Source organism: Malaclemys terrapin, chromosome 11 (assembly GCF_027887155.1).
Source record: "Malaclemys terrapin pileata isolate rMalTer1 chromosome 11, rMalTer1.hap1, whole genome shotgun sequence".
NCBI lineage: Eukaryota > Metazoa > Chordata > Testudines > Emydidae > Malaclemys > Malaclemys terrapin.
The window spans coordinates 79144148-79165029 of record NC_071515.1 but is presented as its reverse complement, the minus strand read 5'-3'; the positions used below and the strand labels follow the sequence as shown (position 1 = coordinate 79165029).

Here is a 20882-nt window from a genome sequence, read left to right as displayed (position 1 = left end):
GCCGGGACCCGTGAGGAGGCTGGGATGGGAGGCGCTGGGGGTCGGCCTGGGGAGGGGGTGTTGGGCCCTGGGGAGCCAGACTGGCGGTGGTAGGCACCACCTCGGTGTGGGCCAGGCTGGGCTGGGGAGAGTTGAGCTGAGGGGGACTGGCCCAGCTGGGACCCACGGTGAGACCTGGGCTGGGGGAGCCAAGGTTTGGGGGAGCCAGGCTAGCGGAGCAGCGTTGGGTGGGAAGCCGGGAGGGGGCGGTCCGGCTGGCACCGGGGCTCGGGGACAGTCGGGTTATAGCCAATGGGGGCTGTGTGAGGTGCGGGTGGGGTTGCTCTCTGGGCACCTTGCCTCTCCTCTCAGCTGGACCCCCATGCACGAAGTGCTGCTGCTGCTTGGACCCCAACTATAGAGGCTGTGTGGGGGAGAGAGAGAGAGGCAGTCTTTTCCTCCCCCTCTGTGCAATGGGCCCCCCAGTAGTGCATGGATTGGGGGGGCGGCTGTACCCTATGTACCTGCCCTGCACACCTGGGCTTGAGGGTGCTGGCTGTGGTGTTCCTTTGTGGCTTTTGGGGGGTCTCTGTGCATGTGGTGGGGGAGGAAGTGGGATCCCCTCTGTGATGTATTGGGAGTCCCAGGGCTGCACCCGCCAGGCTCCCTGCACTGCTGTTCACTTCCCCCTCGGGGAGCAGGCCATGGGGGGTCAGTTAGGTGGTGGTTTCATTCTCCCGTCCGGACAGGGACGCTTTCCCTCCCTGGGCTCTGCTCCCAGGCTCATTCCACACTCTGGTTCCATCCCAGGCTGGCTGCAGGAGTGACCCCATGGGCTGCACCTGGGAACCCTAATCCTGCTCCCCCGAGGGCTGGGAGCATCGGCAGCGCTGTCAGGGATGGGTGTCGGGGGGCTGGATCCAGCCGGAGGCTTTGCAAACAAACCCCCAAGGAATGCAGCTAGGAGCACAAACAGAGCCCAGCCCCCCCACACCCCATCCCAGGTATCTAGCTGGACCCCCCTGCTCCTGGCAGGACGATGATGTCACCCCTTTGCGTGGCTGCCTGTCACGAGGCACGTCACGGAGCTCACAGGCCCAGCCCCACAGCCCCCCAGCTCGCACTGCTCCGTAGGATGCTAATCTCCTGTCTCCGGCATTATTCCTCCTCTGCTCAGCTGCAGACGTCACTTGGTCCCTGCCTGTCAGCGCTGGGGAAATGCCTCCCCTTCGCCGCTGACGCCATCCCAGCTGTGTCCTTTTCCAGCCCGGCTGCCTGTCCTGGGCTGCCGACCCCCTGCCCATCGGTTTCCTGTGCCTCTCCTGCCCAGGGTCCCGCTTCTTCCCCTTTGTGGTGTCCACTGCGGGGTCCAGCTGGGTGCCTGGAAGGAGAGAGATACGCAGGCTGGTACCTTCCCTCGCCGGGTGAGATCTCTGGAGTCCCAGGGGTTTCATGGCAGGTGCCGGGGATCTGCCAGACGCCCCCTCCCCAAGCAGCCTCTCCTCTCCACACCCCCACCCTGGGGCTCTTGTGCCTTGGGACCCCACGGTGAGAGCCGGGCTAGGGGATGCCGATATTTGGGTTCCCCGCAGTAGCGGGGCAGAGCTGGGCTTCCTGCGTTTCCCAGGCCTGCTGCTGGAAGGGCCCGATCCGGAGTCCCCTCCACGACACTAGGGCAGGAGCCGGAGATGCTCAGTCTGCCCACAGGCTGGGGTGTCCCCGCCAGGCCCCTGTCTGGGCTGGGGCTGGCTTGGGGGCTCTACTTGTGCCCCAGCGGGGTTTGTTCCTGCACCGCCCAGCTCTGCTCCTTCCTGTAATGCATTGGCCAGTAGGTGCCAGGGGGCTCCCCCAAGGGCTGCCTGCTGCCCAGGGAGTGCCGGTTCCCGGGGTAGGAGCTGCGCTGGCATGTCTGGGACCCCGGGACTCAGCGCCCCTGCGTGGATCCGCCTGCAGCCCTACTGACGGAGGGGTGCCTCAGTCCTGAGCCAGAGGGAGGCCGTTTGAGGGGGCAGCAGGGATGGAGGGCAGAGGAGGGCCGGACTGAGCTGGGATCTAGAGCGCTTGGCCGCCAGGGCAGCTGAGGTGGATGCAGCGGGTTTGTTGGGGGTGCAGGCGTTGCCCACGGCAGTCCCTCGGCGCAGGGTTGGGATCGCAGGCAGAGGTGCGGCTGGAGGCCAGGCTGTCATGGGACCCGCGCTGGGCTTGGCAAGGCTCCAGTCTCTGGCAAGGGCAGAGAGAGTTGGGTGGCGGCCGGGGCCCTGGTGGTGAAATGTTCCATGTCCCGTTGGCCCTGACGCCCGCCCACCCCCACCCGTCCCGCTAGCTGGGGGCGGAGCCAGGCAGCGAGAGGAGTGAAGGTGCGTCCTGACGCAGGGCATATTAGGCACATGCCCCTGGGCAAGGGGAGGTCTCTGCCCAGCACCCCAGGGTTCCTTAGAGCCCTCGAGAGGGGGGTGAGGCTTTGGGGCACTGGAGGGGGGTGTAGAGGGAGCGCTTGGGCAGGCCCAGGGTGCAAGGTGCCAGCTCCAAAGCTGCCCTGCATTTTATCTTCCTCCTCCAGGACCTTGAAGCCTCTAAAATCCAAATATTTTGGACATGAAGCACAGCAGGCCCCAGCCGGTCTGAGCAAGGCCAGGGCCTTGGCGTGTCCAGGCTGTGTAACCCTGGTGCCCACCCCATGCCTGGCTCTGCTCTGCAGCTTCTGGGGCCATTCCTCCTCCCCTGCCGGGGGGGGGGGGATCAAGCTGTGTTGGGTCCTGTGGGAACGAGCGCGGGCCCCTCGGAGCCTGGCACAGAAGGTGCTGTGGGCCCCACGGTTGGTGTGAGGCCGGGCTGGGGGTGTCTGGCAGCTGAAATTGCTCTAGTGTCCTGTAGTCGGTTCTGGTGCCCTGGGGTGTGTGGGAATGAAGGGCCGGGGAGCCCAGAGGATGCAGTGGCCTCTCTAGACTCGGGGGCCCTCGTCTCCAAGCAGGGCACCCAGGACATCGGCACCGAAGAGCAGTGGGGCTCCGTTCCCCCCAGGCTGAACACGGAGCCCCTAGCCCCTGCACGGAGGGCGTGAGCAGGCTGTGGGTGCAGGCTTTGGCCTTCAGCCCAACCCGCTCCCAAAGCCCCAGGGCTGGCCGGGTGTGAGAAAAGGGGCATCTTCCAGGTGGTGCCAGCCTCTCCCTGTCCAAGGTGCGTCCTGGCACCCTTGCTCTGTCTTGGGGCTGGCACAGGCCCCGGGGCTGCGGTGGGAGGCTGGAGCCAGCATCCCTGGGGCAGGACATGCCCGAGTGCAGCTCCTGGAGCCCCGTGGTGCTCCCCTGGCGGAGATGCTGCGGTGGGGGGCGGTGACTCCCTGTCCTGGGGTGGAGGCGGGTGGCTGGGCAGAGCAAGGTCAGCCCAGCTGCCCCATAGCCCCCTCCTGTGCCGGGCTGCCAGCCGCGGATTCTCCTGCCTCTGGAGGCCGCTGACTCACGCTGCTGAGGATGTCACAGCTGATGCTGCCGTGCGTCTGCCTGTGACTCACCAGGCCCCGAGCACCTGGGATGCTGCACGGTCCTTTCTCTTCGCTGCTCCACTCTGCCCTGCCTGCTCGTGAGGGCTGCCCAGTCCCAGGTCCGCTCTGATCCCAAACGGGGCTAGCTCCCGCCGAGGGACCTGCCCCACTGCCGAGCCATCTGCTGCCCTGTGCCTCGCTCACGTGGGGCAGCCGTCTCCTCTTCCACCGGGAGCTCAATGCCACCACGGCTGTACGGCTTGCCTGCCCCGTGCCCGCCTGGCACAGGAGCCTTCGGAGGGAGCTGTCCCCGGGCAGGGAGGGGTTGTGCCTGCCGGCTGGGTGGGCACAACTGACTATGTGGGTGCACCTGCATTCTGGCGGGGTTGTGCTTCTCCTGGTGGTTTGGGGGTTTCTGTGCGGGGGCTGGGGCAGGGTCTCGCACTCGGCCGGGGTGGGCATGTAGCTCTGTGCTTTGCTCTGGCTCGGAGCACCTAGGTCACTCGATAGTTCGCTGGGCTGGCTCCGGGGGGCTGTTTGGGGGGGATGGGTGCAGGGTGTGTCTGGGCTGGTGGGGTGGGGATGCAGATGGAGGGCAATGGGTTGGTCTCTGGGCTGTTTGGGTTGGGGGGACGTAAGGGGAGATCCCTGCAGTGCCCCAGGCCTGCAGCTCTCAGGGACTCGGTGTCCTGTGGAGACTCCTGGGTTCTCCCTCCCTGCAGGGGGTGGGGGGGGGTCAGGGCTCCTCTGTCTGGGGATTCGCCTGCTCCTGGCGTGGCTTCCCCTCCCCCCTCGGCTAGAGGCAGCAGCAGAGCCATGGGACCGGGAAGGGGCCATCTCCCTGGGGGGTCAGCGCAGACTGTCCCTGTGGCCACCTCCCCGTGCCCAGCTGGCAGCCCCAGGGGGCAGCGAGCTGGGCCCTGGCCTGGCACCGGCAGAGCTGTGGTGAGCTGGGGGCTACATCAGCAACGTGCCAGGATCCCAAGGGCCACCTAGCGCAGCGGGTTGCAGCCCCCCCCAACCCAGGGAGCGTTGTGGCCTGCAGATTGCTGCTCCCAGCATGCAATACCCCTGGCTGATTGGCCGTGCTGGAGCATTGCATGCTGGGATCTGTAGTCTGGGGGGGCGCACCCCTATGCTGGAGATAAGGCAACGCTGCTGGATGCTTGGTCAGGTGCCTCTGGGGCCCCCGTTGAAGGTTCCTGGTTCAGGAGGTGTGAGCGGGCCGCCGGGTCGCGCTCTGTGCCAGCTCCCCACGTGAGCTCGGCTAGCTCAGGAGAGTAGCCGGCCCTCTTCCTGTGCAGCCAGCTCGCTGCCCCATCCGGGGTGTGCCTGCCGGAGATGCGTGAAGGGACCCGGGTGGAAATGTGGCCAGGAAGTGTCCATCAGAATGGAGCTGAGGTTGCCCAGAACCCCGGCTTGCGAGATGGCTGGGACAGATGGGTCACCCCCGTCCCCAGCCCTGCCTGGGGCCGGTGCTGGATTTTGATGGCTCTGGGAGTCGGAGGCGCAGCCGGCTGCCACTTTGCTCCTCCTGAGAGTCGATCGCCGTCTCTGATGTGCAGTCTCCCCCCACGCTGCCCCAGGCGCCGTTCCTGCCCCGAGGGGCGCCTGCCGGGCCGGGTGTGTCAGGAGGCGCGTGGGACGGCCGGAAGCTGCTGGTCTTTGCAGAAGGCCTCCCTGCAGGCGGGTCCAGGCTGGGCCAGTCTGTCGTGAACCCGAGGCAGCTGCCGGCACCCCAGGCCCTGCTGCTGGGGTCTGGCCCCGGGGCCCCTGACTGCCTGGGCTCCTCCCAGCCTGTGTTGTGCAACCGAATACCCCTAGTGCGAGTCGTGGCGTCGCACACGCACCCGGAGCTGCGGCCCTCGTGCAGCATGTGCTGTAATGGGGGGGCTGAGTTACTGGTGACGCAGGAGCCGGGGAGTGGACGTTTTAGTGACTCTGAGTAAATGCCAGACAGGCAGCGGGGGCTGGATTGGCCCCCCCGGAGTCTGACGCTCTACGGCCCGGACAGGCAGCGGGGGCTGGATTGGCCCCCCCGGAGTCTGACGCTCTACGGCCCGGACAGGCAGCGGGGGCTGGATTGGCCCCCCCGGAGTCTGACGCTCTACGGCCCGGACAGGCAGCGGGGGCTGGATTGGCCCCCCCGGAGTCTGACGCTCTACGGCCCGGACAGGCAGCGGGGGCTGGATTGGCCCCCCCGGAGTCTGACGCTCTACGGCCCGGACAGGCTGGGCTCGGCGACTCGGGACAGTGATTTCCAAGATCACTGCTCTTATAATTTATACTCTGGTACAGGAGAAAATCCCTGGAAATATTCATTTTTAGGAGGGGGTTCGCAAGACTTGACATTTTTGTGAAAGGGGCTCACAGGTTGTTAAGTTTGGGAACCACTGATCTAGACTGTTCTCAGTGGTACCAGATGACAGAACAAGGAGCAATGGTCTCAAGTTGCAGTGGGGGAGGTTTAGGTTGGATATTAGGAAACACTATTTCACTAGGAGGGTGGTGAAGCACTGGAATGGGTTCCCTAGGGAGGTGGTGGAATCTCCTTCCTTAGAGGTTTTTAAGGTCAGGCTTGACAAAGCCCTGGCTGGGAGGATTTAGCTGGGGTTGGTCCTGCTTTGAGCAGGGGGTTGGGATGTGACGAACTGGGCCTGTTCTCACTGTGGTCTGTGAATGCTGACAGGGAAGTGTGGCTGAATAGTCTGCATTGGGGAATGGGAGACAGCCCGAGGGCGCATACCTAAGTGTGTAACACGAGAACCCAGGGAGGGGTTGAAGGCCAGGTGACTCCTTAGCCCTGGAAACTGAACAAAGGCTGTGGGAGGGGTCGCTGAAGGCAGAGTGTGGGAAGCAGGCTGGAGAGATGGCTGGGGGGGCAGAGATGGCTCTGACCTCCCAAGGGGGGCTGGGACCCCAAGATGGACCAAACTGAGGGGGTCCCTGTTGTCTGTGCCTGCAAGACCTGTCTTGGACTGTATTCCTGTCATCCAAATAAACCTTCTGCTTTACTGGCTGGCTGAGAGTCATGGTGAATCGCAGGAAGCCGGGGGTGCAGGGTGTGACGGAGCAGGGAGCAGGGCAGATTTGACCTGGGAATGTTGCAGGGGGGTTGCAGTGGGGATGTGGGACTTCCCTTGAAGGAAGCTACCTGAGCTGTAACCTGAGCCAGGAACGGGGGTGGGGAGAATTAACACCTTCTGCCCGGGAGACTGGACAAAGGAGAGGAGCAGCGGGAGGGGCTTGGAGTTTAGTTTCGGTTGGGGCTGGGTGGTGCAACGCAGGGAACCCCAAGCTGGGGTCTAAGCTCCCTGAACCTCCCAGAGGGACCTAATTGAGGGGGTCTGGTCGTACCTACACGCTCTGCTTGAGACTGTGTTCCTGTCCTTAAATAAACCTTCTGCTTTACTGGCTGGCTGAGAGTCGCAGTGAATCTCGGGAAGAGGGGTGCAGGGCCCTAACTCCCCCACAATCCGCAACAACTGGTGGCAGCGGCGGGATCTACTGCACCCCGTGGACGGCGCTTCCTGCAGTAAGTGACTGGGGAGCAGTAAAACGAAGGGGGATTGACGGGGACCAGGCCTGCTGAAGAGTGGGAGAGAGATGGTTATTACCCCTGGGAGTGTGTGACCAGCGAGAAGGACTTTTGCAGTAACAGGGTCCCCCGGGGGGATCGCAGCGAGTGGTCCCAGGGGCGGAGGAGTCTGCAGCTCGACCCTGGCAGAGAGGCGGTGACCTCGAGAAGGGCTGGCACACTAGGGGTCCCCCTGGGAACTGTGGGGAGCTGTGAGCACACAGGCCGGTGAGTGGCCAGCAGGAAGATGTATGCCAAGCGGCTTAAGAGCGACCTGGTGGAGCTGTGCAAGCAGAGGCGGCTGCGCATTGGGAGGCTCACCAAAGAACAGCTCATTGCCCAGCTGGAGGCGGAAGATCGCGCGAATGAACTGATCCCTGTGTCTCAGGGAAGCAGCCTGGCAAATGCAGCGCAGGCACCAGTGTCTGTCCCAGCTGGGAGTGGTCAGCCGGCTGCTGAGGGCTTCCCGAGACCCCTCCTTCCTATGCCTAGGGGAAGGGTGGGGAGGAGCCCAGCAAATACCGAAGGCGCCGTGACCCCCCGGCCAGCAGGGGATCCCCCCGGCGAAGCTCGCCGGCCAGCAGAGGATCCTCCCGGCGACGTTCGGCATCCGTGGAGCGGAATTGGCTGGAATGGGAGAAAGAGCTAAAACTGAGAGAGCTGGAGGATCGTGAACGACAGACAGCATGAACGGGGGGGGAAAGAGAGACAGCATCAGCGTGAACGGGAGGAGAAAGAGAGACAGCATCAGCGTGAAGAGAGACAGAGACAGCATGAACGGGAGGAGAATGAGAGACAGCGTCAGCATGACCTGGAACTGGCGAGATTGAAGGGCAGCGAACCCCCGGCTGCGGTGAGTGAGGGGGGACCCAGGACTGCACGGAGCTTTGATAAGTGCATCATGGCCCCATACAAGGAGGGGGAGGACATGGATGACTTCCTGGAGGCCTTTGAGATGGCCTGCGAGCTGCACCGGGTTGATCCCGCGGACAGACTCCGGTCCTTACCCCCTTACTGGACCCCAAAGCCGTGGCATTGTACCGCCAACTGGGAGAGGCAGAGAAAGGGGACTACGAACTATTCAAAAAGGCCCTGCTACGTGAGTTTGGGCTGACTCCTGAGATGTACCGGGAAAGGTTCCGGAGTCAAGATAAAACCCCTGAGATCTCATATCTGCAACTAGCCGTCCGCATGGAAAGATACGCCAGCAAGTGGGCTGGTGGGGCCCAGACGAAGGAGGACCTGATTAAACTGCTGGTACTGGAGCAACTGTATGAGCGGTGCCCATCCGACCTGAGGCTGTGGTTGGTGGACAGAAAGCCAGAGAACCCGCGACACGCCGGGCAGCTGGCTGATGAGTTTGTAAAGAGCCGGTCAGGGGGTGGCAGGGAGGAGCCCCAAAGGAACAGGCCCGCCGCGATGCAGAGAGAGAGTCACCCTGGGACCTCCCAAAGGGGGAATATGGGGAATCCCCTCCCACGGGGAATGCCCAGCATCAGGGACAACCGACCGGCTCGAGGGGACCCACGGGACCTGAGCTGCTATTACTGCGGCCGAAGAGGCCACGTTCGGGCCCAGTGCCCCAAGCTCAAGGACAGACTGAGCAGACCGAACCCGCACCGGGTTAACTTGGTAGAGGCCCAGACGGACGAGGGGCAGGCTTCCCACGCAAGAGGGGCTGGCAGCTTATCAACTGCTCAAGAGAGAGAAGGGCCCCTGGCCAGCTTCTCGAGGGGGCCAGATGCTCCGGATTCAAAGTTCTCCGTTTACAGGGTTGGCGCGGGGCTGTCCCTGCGGAGCGAGTGCCTTGTTCCCCTGGAGGTGGATGGGAAGAAAGTTTATGGATACTGGGACACGGGCGCAGAGGTGACACTGGCCCGGCCCGAGGTGGTGGCCCCAGATCGGGTGGTGCCCAACACCTTCCTGACCCTGACCGGGGTGGGCGGGACCCCATTCAAGGTTCCCGTAGCGAGGGTACACCTGAAATGGGGGGCCAAGGAGGGCCCCAAGGACGTGGGAGTGCACCACCATTTGCCCACTGAGGTGTTGATGGGGGGGGGACCTAGAGGACTGGCCAAGCAGCCCCCAGACCGCCTTAGTCGTGACCCGTAGCCAGAGCCGGCGAGGGGCACTACGCCCTGACCTTGGGAAGGATGTCCCACCGGAGGCACCGAACCCTTCCCGGGTGGGGAGGAAACACCCAAGGACAGGCCGTGGGGTGGCTGGGGCTTCCGACCCAGCCGACGAGAGGGAGCAGGTCCCCATCCCTTCCCCAGCCGCCGAGTTCCAGGCCGAGTTGCAGAAGGACCCCTCCCTGCGGAAGCTAAGGGGCCTGGCTGACCTCAGTGTGGTACAGACCATGAGGAGAGGATGCAAGGAGAGGTTCCTGTGGGAGAAGGGGTTCCTGTACCGAGAGTGGGCTCCCCCGGGGGAAGTGGAGTCGTGGGGGATCAGGAGGCAGCTGGTGGTTCCCCAGAAGTTTCGCCACAAGCTACTGTACCTGGCCCATGACATCCCTCTCGCAGGGCACCAGGGGATCCGGCGCACCAGGCAGAGGCTGCTACAGAACTTCTACTGGCCCGGGGTCTTCACCAACGTCCGGCAGTACTGCCGATCCTGTGACCCCTGCCAGAGGGTGGGGAAGGCCCGGGACAAGGGGAAGGCAGCATTGAGACCTTTGCCCATCATAGAGGAGCCTTTACAGAAGGTGGCCATGGACATAGTGGGACCTCTCAGCAAGACGACCCGGTCTGGGAAGAAATACATCTTGGTGGTGGTAGATTTCGCCACCCGCTACCCCGAGGCAGTGCCCTTATCGTCCATTGAAGCAGACACTGTGGCGGATGCGCTGCTGACCATTTTCAGCCGAGTGGGGTTCCCCAAGGAAGTCTTGACGGACCAAGGGTCCAACTTCATGTCGGCCCTACTCCGGTGCTTGTGGGAGAGATGTGGGGTCCGGCACAACTGGGCCTCAGCATATCACCCCCAATCCAACGGGCTGGTGGAGAGGTTCAATGGGACGCTAAAAATGATGCTGAAAACATTTATGAATCAGCACCCGCAGGACTGGGACAAGTACTTACCTCACCTGCTGTTTGCGTACAGGGAGGTACCCCAGGAGTCTACCGGGTTTTCGCCTTTCGAACTGCTATATGGAAGGCGGGTAAGGGGGCCCCTGGACCTGATGAGAGACGAATGGGAGGGGAAGGCCACTCCTGACGGAGAGTCGGTGGTGGAGTATGTCCTGACTTTCCGGGAACGACTTGCCGAGCTCATGGGCCTGGCCAGGGAGAATCTGGCCAGAGCCCAGAGGAAGCAGAAGGTCTGGTATGACCGCACAGCACGGGCCCGCGCCTTCGCCACTGGGGATCAGGTGATGGTCCTCATCCCCGTGAGGAAAAACAAACTCCAGGCCGCCTGGGAAGGGCCCTTCAAGGTTGTCAAGCAACTAAACGAGGTAAACTATGTGGTGGAGCTGTCGAACCGGGCACACCACCACCGGGTGTACCATGTGAATATGATGAAGCCATATTATGACAGGGGGAATATGGTGTTGGCCGTGTGTGGACAGTGGGAGGGGCAGGGAGATGACCCTTTAGTAGATCTATTCCCTGGGACAAGAGTTGGCTTCCCCCTGGAAGCAATTCCCCTCTCTGATCGGCTAACCCCTGCCCAGCGAGCTGAGATCGGAGGGGTGCTGCATCTGTACCAGCAGCTGTTTTCCAACCAGCCTGGACGCGCTAATCTGACTGTCCACCGGGTGCAGACAGGATCGCACCCGCCTATAAAATGCTCCCCCTTCCGAGCCACAGGGAAAACTGCTCAGGACCTGGAAAGAGAGGTCAATGACATGCTGGCTTTGGGGGTGATCCAGCCGTCTTCCAGCCCTTGGGCCTCGCCGGTGGTGCTGGTCCCCAAAAAGGACGGGTCGATCCGGTTCTGTGTGGACTATCGGAAGCTCAATGCCATCACTGTAGCCGATGCCTACCCCATGCCCAGGCCGGACGAGCTCCTAGACAAGCTGGGAGGTGCTCGGTACCTTACCACCATGGATCTTACAAAGGGCTATTGGCAAGTGCCGCTGGATGCAGATGCCAGGCTGAAATCGGCCTTTGTCACCCCTCTGGGGCTCTATGAGTTCCTGACCCTGCCCTTCGGCCTCAAGGGAGCGCCGGCCACCTTCCAGCGTCTGGTGGATCAGCTACTGAGGGGGATGGAGAGTTTTGCCGTGGCGTATATCGATGACATCTGTGTCTTTAGCCAGACCTGGGAGGACCACCCTGCACCCCTCTTCCCGAGATTCACTGCGACTCTCAACCAGCCAGTAAAGCAGAAGGTTTATTTAAGGACAGGAACACAGTCTCAAGCAGAGCGTGTAGGTACGACCAGACCCCCTCAATTAGGTCCCTCTGGGAGGTTCAGGGAGCTTAGACCCCAGCTTGGGGTTCCCTGCGTTGCACCACCCAGCCCCAACCGAAACTAAACTCCAAGCCCCTTCCGCTGCTCCTCTCCTTTGTTCAGTCTCCCGGGCAGAAGGTGTTAATTCTCCCCACCCCCGTTCCTGGCTCAGGTTACAGCTCAGGTAGCTTCCTTCAAGGGAAGTCCCACATCCCCACTGCAACCCCCCTGCAACATTCCCAGGTCAAATCTGCCCTGCTCCCTGCTCCGTCACACAGGGCCCCGAGTCCCCCAATACTCCGTGACAGGTTGGTCCTGCTTTGAGCAGGGGGTTGGACTAGATACCTCCTGAGGTCGCTTCCAACCCTGAGAGTCTATGATTCTAGGACTTGGGGGCTCAGTGTTCACGGGCAGAGACAAGCGGGTGCCAGGGGCTCTTGAGACCAGTGGAGCCGGTCAGAACAAGAGCCGGTGCTGGAAGCTGAAGCTGGACAGACTCCAGTGTTACCAGGGCAGTGGTGGGTTCTCCGTCTGCAGGTGTCTTCAAAGCCAGGCTGGTGCCTTTCTGGGAGGTGCCAGGTCGGTGGCTCCATACGGGGGGCCGGGTGCAGCCCTAGAGATAAGGCCGGATGGTCTCGTGGTCCCTGCTGGCCCGAAGCTCTCTGCGTCCTGGTGTTTTCATAGATTCCTGGAGTCCGAGGCCAGCAGGGCTGTTGTGATCAGTTGTGATTCTCCTGCCCCTTGTGTGCGCGTTGCTGTCCCGCTGCTGCGTTCACGGCCTGGTTTCCTGCACCCTGCCGGGGAGGGAGCGCCGCGGTTCAGGGCAGCGGTCTGTTTGCTGGGGCTGTGGTAGCGCGGCGGGGCCCTGCGGTGTTGGGCGCTGCACGTCACTGAATGGAAGGGGGGGTCCCTGCCCCAGAGGGGTCATGGCTGGGCCCTGTGGGGCTGTGGTTGTTTCACACGTGGCTGGGGGGAGGGAGTTGGGCATTTCAGCACCGTGGCCAGCTCCCGCCGCGGTTCCTTTGCCTTTAGACAGGCTGGGAAGCGCCCCTGCCCCGTCAGTTCCTGCCCCTGGCTTGGGGCCCTGCATGCACCGCAGGGCGGGGCCGGGGGCCGCGGCTTCGCCTGGTCTAGGTCCAGGCTGCAGGGAGGGGCTGTGCCCTGCACTGATACCCCAGGGGCGGGGAGCACGGGGGCTGCCCCGGGGCAGACGGGTCCTGCTGGGACGCTCAGCAGCCGGAGTGCCAGGCCTGCGGTGTGTGTCCTGTTGGGAGGGGAGACTGGGGAGTTGCCTGGGCGGGGGGTCAGCACAGACCGGAGACCCTGGGAGATTGATCCAGGCCAGGGTCACTGCACCAGCCCTTTCCAGGGGGCCCGTTTGCTGCCCCTTCCCTTGGGGAACGTTTCCCCAGCTGGCTCCGGCTCCTGGCCGGGGCAGCCGGGCCCCCAGCCCTTCCCCTGGAGGCGATTCCCTGCCAGATCCCGCTCCCTGGGAGCTGCAGCTCGAATTTCCCAGTGCCCCTGGCTGTGTCTGTCCCTCCCTCCCCTGCCCGGTTTCCCTCCTTGGAGGGCCCCCCCGGGGGACTTGCAGGCTCTGTCTGTGGGGATGGGGCCCAGCTCGTCCTGCCTGCGGGGACAGGGCTGTGCACGGAAGCCGTGCTGGGTTTAGCCGGCTCCCAGATGAGGGCAGCTCAGGGTGCAGCGGCGGGGCTGATGTCCCGGGCAGAGCACAGGGGCGCTTTGCTCCAGGCCGTTGGGCCAGACCCCTCCCGCCAGCTGCTTCCTGGCCGCTGTGTGCCTGAGTCATCGGCTGCTGCTGGGCTGAGGGAAGCAGCGAGGGGGGGGGATGCCCACCAGGCCCATGTTGTGCCCCCCCCCCCAGCTCCTGACGCTGTGGCTGTGGGGGCAGAAGGGAGTGGGCTGGGCTGGCAGCTTCTGCGGCGAGCGGCAGCTGGTGCGTTGTAACTGCCCCTCCCCATCCCTGCGTCAGGCCCCCCCCTCGTGCTGGGCCAGCACGCTACTGAGTGACGCGCATGTGTGGGCCAGGCCTTGGGAGCAGCCCTGCAGCGACCCCGAGCCTGGCTCCCCTCCGAGGTCCAAGCCCCCTGTGTCCCCACGTTTCTCCCCAGCCCCGGCCTGCTCTAGCTTCCCCATCTGTGTGCTGTCCCCTCTTCCCACCCGCCCTTCCCTGCAGCTCCACGTGCTTTCCCCTTTCCAAGCCCGGGCCTGCCCTCCGCCAGCGTCTCCCCACACCGTCCAGCCTGCCTGGCGGTGCCTTGGGCACACTGGGGCATGTCTCGTCTTGGCCCTGCGGGGAGATTTGGGGGTTGAGCCCCCCAGGGCCAGCCACAGGCCTGATGCCCCCCCGTCGCCAGTCCTGCTGGGGGGATGGTTCTCACGCCCTTCGGTTCTCTTTCGCCTTCTGCCTTGTACTGACCTCCCCGGCCTGGGGGGGAGCGGGGGCTCTCAAGCCGTCTAATGCTGGGTTGGGCTGAGCCCTGGAGACCATCCTGCCTTGGGGCCTCGGACACTGGGGGCCCCCTCGTTGGGCACTGTCACCAATCACAGGGTCAAGGTTCCGCCCCCATCTTTGGGACCGTCTCTTGGAGGACCCCGTCTGTGTGCCAGACCCCTCCAGGGTCAGCCACATGCCCTCCTGTGACTGATCCTCTGGGGCTCCAGGCAGTGAACCCCACCGAGACCGACCCTGGGCAGGGACTTATCCGCCGCGCAGGGATCCGGGCCCCCCGCCCAGCAGCCAGGGCAGGCAGGAGTCGGGTTTGTTACTCAGCTGGACACAGCACAGGGAGGCCTGAGGTCACCCCGGGGAAAGGAAGGTTAAAGCACCGGTCAGCCAGAGCCCAGCCGTCGTGGTGAGCCCGTCCGTCTCGGTCAGTTCCCAGCTGAGAGCCCCCAACTCACCCCTCCCCTGGGCCGGCCTGCCCCGCTTCCCTGCAGAGAGGTGGGACGGACACACACACACACACACACACCCCATCCGGTGAATGGCTTTGCCGTTGTCTTCCCGGATTCCCCATTGATCCGGGACTGGGCTGGGCCAGTCCTTGTTAATGCCCCATCCCAGCTCAGGCAGCCAAGTGACATTGACACCCATGTCTCTGAGCCTCCCCGAGAGCAAACCACCCCCCCTCCGCCTGTAACAGTGCAGGCTATCGGGACACGTCCCCTGCGGGACTGAACGGCGCACGGTCACACTGAGCAGTGACCTGGGGCAGTTTGAACCCACCCATGTTCATCGGTGCCCTGGGATCTTCCCCCTGCCCTCGGTCGCTGTCCCACCCGGCACTTCCAGGCCTCTCGCAGCCCCATTGCTAATCACTGACCCCTACGCCGCTCAGAGCAGGGTCGCGTTCCCCCTCTGGTCAGTCTGGCCCATGGCACCAGCATGGGGCACGGGGGGAGTTTTCATGCAGGTCCCCAGCCCTTTAGCCACCCCAAAACCTTTGGCTTTGGAACTGGGCTGGGGACCTGCCACTGCCCCCCTCCGTCTGCCAGAGTGAGAGGGGGCAGCAACCCCCCCGCTGTCCTGGCTGCAGTGTGCAGGGTCCTTGCCCCTCGGCTGGAGCATTTGATCTTGCCCCAGCCCTGTCTCCGGGGCTCTGGTGCCCCCGGGGCTGAGGCAGCTGGGGTGCAGGGTGTTCCCCCACATCGGCAGGCCCCCGAACCCCAGGGCTGGGCCTAGGCAAGTCGGGTTAACCTGCTGCTCTCGCCCCCTCTCCTGGTGGGCTGGGATTCGGGGTCTCTTGGGGAGAACCTGCCATGGCCCCCCTCGGACCAGGCCTCGCTGGTACCAGCAGCAGCCTCACAGCGGCTTTACCCTTCCCTGTTGCCCCTCCGGTCCGTGTGACCCCTTGGCGGGGTCGGCTGCTCCCCCACCTTCAGGTTTACTTGAATCCTGCTTCTGGGATGGCTGCGCTGGGTCCCTTTCCCTGGAGCCAGGCTTAGGCCAGTGCCTTTGGGTCTTTTTATCCCCGGACCTGCTGTCCCCAAACTCCTCGGCCAGCTGGCCGGCCGGCCCTGCCAGACCCTCGGGCTTCCTGGCCACGTGCTCCGCTCGTGGGGACGGATCTCAGAGCTGCTCCAGCCCAGCCAGGTTACGCTGCTCCTCCGGCGCGGTGACCCCGTGTGCAGAGAGAGTCTCCCAGCAGGGTGGGGCTCACATCTTTGCACACCCCAAATCCGTTCCCCATACGCCCCAGGGGTCCATTCCAACCTAAGCACGGAGCCTTTGTGATCAGCTCCTAGTCCCCCGTCTGGCCGTGCACCCCAAGTCGGGGGCGAGACAGCAGAGCCGTCCGCAGGGTCAGCCTGGTTCAGAGCACAAGCCAGTGAGGTCGGTATCGAAATCTCCCCCCTTACACTGGGGCAGCAGTTCGGTATCTAGGCTCCCTGCGGAACGGGGATCCCGGGGCCTTTCCTCGGTGGGGCCTCTTGCCCCTCGGCTGCTCCAGCCCCAGTTCAGGCTTTTGCTGGTTCTCTTGGTTCTTCCGCCATTCTCCCTCATGCTTTCACCGCTTCTCGCGGTCAGCGAGCTCCTCTGCTTCAGCACTCACCGCTTCACATCTGTCAGTGGGGAGCCTGGTCCTGAGGACACCCGGCTGCTGCCTGTGTCGCGCTCGGATCCTCCTGGAACCTGCTTTTGGACTAATGCGCCTTGTTGAGCTTCCCCGCGCATAACCATCTCCCTGCACAGGTTTACGATGCCCTTCTTAGAGAGGTGGTTATAGGCCATTTCCTTTGACTACCCTTGTTTTACTGCTGCAAGTCCCTTATTGCAAAACACTGCTAGTGCATTCAGCATCCCACTCCTGCCACCAACAGTCATGGATCCACAGGGTCAGTGCTGCACCCCCAGCTTCGGAACAGTCTCTTGGAGGAACCCCTTCCATGCGCCAGACCCCCTGGGGGTCTCATTCTTTCTTCCTTCAGGGTAAGCCTTGCGGCCTCACCGGCTCCTGAGACTGACCCACTGGGGGTCCCGCCCTCCTGCTTCACGCTGAGCTCTGTTCAGCGAGTCCCACTGAGGCAGACGCTGTCCACTCTGCGGCGGTTAATGCACCGCAGCCAGTGTTTGCAGTGACACTCGGGGAGCGGATGTCAGCACAGTCGGGTGGGTGTATTAGCCGGGACACAGCACAGGCTGTCTTTGGGCTCTGCTTTAACCTTCAGTTCTCTGTGCTCCCCTAAGTCCATCCTGGTCAGCCCAGAGCCCAGCCCAGCTCTGTCTGTGTCTCCATCTCACCTCCCTGGTCAGATCCCAGGTGAGAGCCCCTGACTGCTTCCAGCAGCCGGCTCTTCTCCCCACCTCGCCAACCCTTTGTCGGGGGGATAGTGCCCCGCCTCCCTGCTGAGAGGTGAGGAAATCCCCCACCCCCATGCTGGTTGCTGGGGGTGAATGCCCTGGTGACTGGATTTGCCGTTATCCTTGGGGATTGTCCATTGATTTGGGGTTGGCCTGGGTCAGTCCTTTGTGATGACTGAGGCTAAGATTTAGTCAGGGCCAGGTCGTGGGCAATAAACGTGAATTCACCGAAGTCCGTGACCTGCCCCTGACTTTCACTAGACATAGCCCTGACAAATGGGGAGGGAGGGTTCAGCACCCCCCACTTCTCGGCTCCAGGGTCCCCCCACTCCTGCTGCAGTGAGTGGGGGCTTGAGGGTCCCCCATGCAGTGGCTGGGAGCTCTGGGGTCCCCCTGCTGCCCATGGTGGCTGGGAGCTCTGGGGTCCCCCCGCCGCTGGGGGGGGGCAGCTGGGAGCTCCTGGGTCCCCCTGCTGTTCCGCTGCGGGCGGGGGACCCGGGCAGAAGGTGTCACAGAGGTTGCTGAAATCACAGATTCCATGATCTCCGTGACATAATCGTAGCCTTAGTGATGACCCACCGTAGCTCAGAAGGCTGGGGGCACCCACATGTCACGGAGTATCGGGGGACTCAGGGCCCTGCACCCCCGGCTTCCTGCGATTCACCATGACTCTCAGCCAGCCAGTAAAGCAGAAGGTTTATTTGGATGACAGGAATACAGTCCAAGACAGGTCTTGCAGGCACAGACAACAGGGCCCCCCTCAGTTAGGTCCAGCTTGGGGTCCCCGGGCATCCCAGCCCAGCCCCCCTTGGGGGGTCAGAGCCATCTCTGCCTCCCAGCCATCTCTCCAGCCTGCTTCCAGCACTCACTTCCAGCGACCCCTCCCACAGCCTTTGTTCAGTTTCCCGGGCCCCGGAGTCACCTGACCTCCAACCCCCTCCTGGGTTCTCATGTTAAAAGCTCAGGTATGTTCCCTCGGGCTGACTCCCATCCTCCGAGGCCGACCATCCTAGTCACACTCCCCTGTCAGCATTCCCACACCCCAGCAAGAACAGTCCCAGTTCGTCACATCTCTCCCCCCCGCGAGACCGAACTGAGCGGGGTCACTTTAGCCAGTGACCTGGGGAAGTTCGAACCTACCCCCGTTCCCATGGATGCCCCCGCATCCCTCCAGTTCCTTGGTGGGAATTACACCAGGCCCCTTCAGTTTCACGCCCCCCCTTAGGTCGGGGTGCTTGATGGCACTCGCAGTTCGCATGTGGGAAGGTTTATGCGGCCTGTGCCCTTTTCCCACCCCCATACCTCTGGGGTTCCAACTGGGCTGTGGTCTTCTCCCAGCGCTCCAGTCTGGAGGTCTGTGCTTTGGGCTCTCTTGGTTTAGAGCCGCCCTTTTAACCTTGGCCACCCTCTGGAAAGGATCCTTATTGCTGGGCAAGGGTCCTAAAGCTGTTTTCCCCTTGTCCCAGGCCTTCCTCCCCCTCTGACAGGGGTCACAGGATCCGCAGTACTGTCGGACAGTAACAAAGACCCCAGGCCAGTAAAAGCTCCGTAGCAGCCTCTGCTGGGTACGCCAGGTTCCCTGGTGCCCTGCGAGGGGAATGTCATGGGCCCGGCACAGCAGCTGGCGGCGATACTTCTGGGGTACCACCAGCTGCCTCCTGATCCCCCCTGACTCCATTTTCCCTGGGGGAGCCCATTCTCGGTACAGGAACCCCTTCTCCCACAGGAACCTTTTCCGGCCACCTCGTCCCATGGTCTGTACTGCATTGAGGTTGGCCAGGTCCCTTATCTTCTGCAAGGAGGGATCTCTCTGCAACTCGGCCTGGAACTCAGCAGCTGGGACAGGGATGGCCACCTGCTCTTTCTCGCCCGCTGGGTCTGAAGCTGCAGCCTCCCTGAGCCGTGTCCCTGGGCGTTCCCTCCCCACCAGGTTAGGGTCCTGCGCCTCAGGCAAGGCACCCCCCCAAAGGCCAGGGCGCAGTGCCCCTCGCCGGCTCTGACTGCGGGTCACAACCAGTGCCTTTTGGGGGTTGCTTGGCCAGTTCTCCAGGTCCCCCCCCATCAATACCTCAGTGGGCAAATACGGGTGTACCCCCACATCCTTGGGGCCCTCCTTGGCCCCCCACTTCAGGTGTACCCTTGCCCACCCCCCTCAGGGTCAGGTAGGAGTTGGGCACCACCTGATCTGGGGCCACCACCTCGGGCCGGGCCAGCGTCACCTCTGCGCCCGTATCCCAGTATCCATTGACCTTCCTCCCATCCACCTCCAGGGGAACAAGGTACTCTCTACGGAGGGACAGCCCCGCGCCCACCGTATAAACCAAAAACCCTCAGTCTGGGGCATCCAGTCCCCTAGAGGAGCTGGCCTGGGGCCCTTCTCTCTCTTGAGCAGTTGATAAGCTGCCAGCCCCTCTTGCGTGAGAAGCCTGCCCCTCGTCCGTCTGGGCCTCTACCAAGTTAACCCTATGCGGGTTCGGTCTGCTCAGTCTGTCCTTGAGCTTGGGGCACTGGGCCCGAACGTGGCCTCTTCGGCCGCAGTAATAGCAGCTCATGTCCTGTGGGTCCCCTCGAGCCGGTCGGTTGTCCCTGACGCTGGGCATTCCCCGTGGGAGGGGATTCCCCATATTCCCCCTTTGGGAGGTCCCAGGGTGACTCTCTCTCTGCATCGCGGCGGGCCTGTTCCTTTGGGGCTCCTCCCTGCCACCCCCTGACCGGCTCTTTACAAACTCATCAGCCAGCTGCCCGGCGTGTCGCGGGTTCTCTGGCTTTCTGTCCACCAACCACAGCCTCAGGTCGGATGGGCACCGCTCATACAGTTGCTCCAGTACCAGCAGTTTAATCAGGTCCTCCTTCGTCTGGGCCCCACCAGCCCACTTGCTGGCGTATCTTTCCATGCGGACGGCTAGTTGCAGATATGAGATCTCAGGGGTTTTATCTTGACTCCGGAACCTTTCTCGGTACATCTCAGGAGTCAGCCCAAACTCACGTAGCAGGGCCTTTTTGAATAGTTCGTAGTCCCCTTTCTCTGCCTCTCCCAGTTGGCGGTACAATGCCACGGCTTTGGGGTCCAGTAAGGGGGTAAGGACCCGGAGTCTGTCCGCGGGATCAACCCGGTGCAGCTCGCAGGCCGTCTCAAAGGCCTCCAGGAAGTCATCCATGTCCTCCCCCTCCTTGTGTGGGGCCAGGATGCACTTATCAAAGCTCCGTGCAGTCCCGGGTCCCCCCTCACTCACCGCAGCCGGGGGTTCGCTGCCCTTCAATCTCGCCAGTTCCAGGTCTTGCTGATGCTGTCTCTCATTCTCCTGTCTCTCTTCATGCTGTCTCTGTCTCTCATTCTCCTCCCGTTCATGCTGTCTCTGTCATTCACGAACCTCCAGCTCTCTGTTTTAGCTCTTTCTCCCATTCCAGCCAATTCCACTCCACGGATGCCGAACGTCGCCGGGAGGATCCTCTGCTGGCTGGCGGGCTTCGCCGGGGGGATCCCCTGCTGGCCGGGGGGGTCACGGCGCCTTCGGTATTTGCTGGGCTCCTCCCCACCCTTTCCCTAGGCATAGGAAGGAGGGGTCTCGGGAAGCCCTCAGCAGCCGGCTGACCACTCCCAGCTGGGACAGACACTGGGGCCTGCGCTGCATTTGCCAGGCTGCTTCCCTGAGACACAGGGATCAGTTCATTCGCGCGATCTTCCGCCTCCAGCTGGGCAATGAGCTGTTCTTTGGTGAGCCTCCCAATGCGCAGCCGCCTCTGCTTGCACAGCTCCACCAGGTCGCTCTTAAGCCGCTTGGCATACATCTTCCTGCTGGCCACTCACCGGCCTGTGTGCTCACAGCTCCCCACAGTTCCCAGGGGGACCCCTAGTGTGCCAGCCCTTCTTGAGGTCACCGCCTCTCTGCCAGGGTCGAGCTGCAGACTCCTCCGCCCCTGGGACCACTCGCTGCGATCCCCCCGGGGGACCCTGTTACTGCAAAAGTCCTTCTCGCTGGTCACACACTCCCAGGGGTAATAACCGTCTCTCTCCCACTCTTCAGCCGGCCTGGTCCCCATCAATCCCCCTTCGTTTTACTGCTCCCCAGTCACTTACTGCAGGAAGCGCCGTCCACGGGGTGCAGTAGATCCCACCGCTGCCA

The 20882-nt window shown here is 63.3% G+C and overlaps 1 protein-coding gene across 1 annotated transcript in view; it reads left to right on the top strand.

Annotated features, from left to right (window-relative positions):
• Positions 1-20882, top strand: part of PTPRN (protein tyrosine phosphatase receptor type N) — a 54915-nt gene that overhangs the window by 914 nt on the left and 33119 nt on the right. The gene's annotated exons all lie outside the window — the stretch shown is intronic.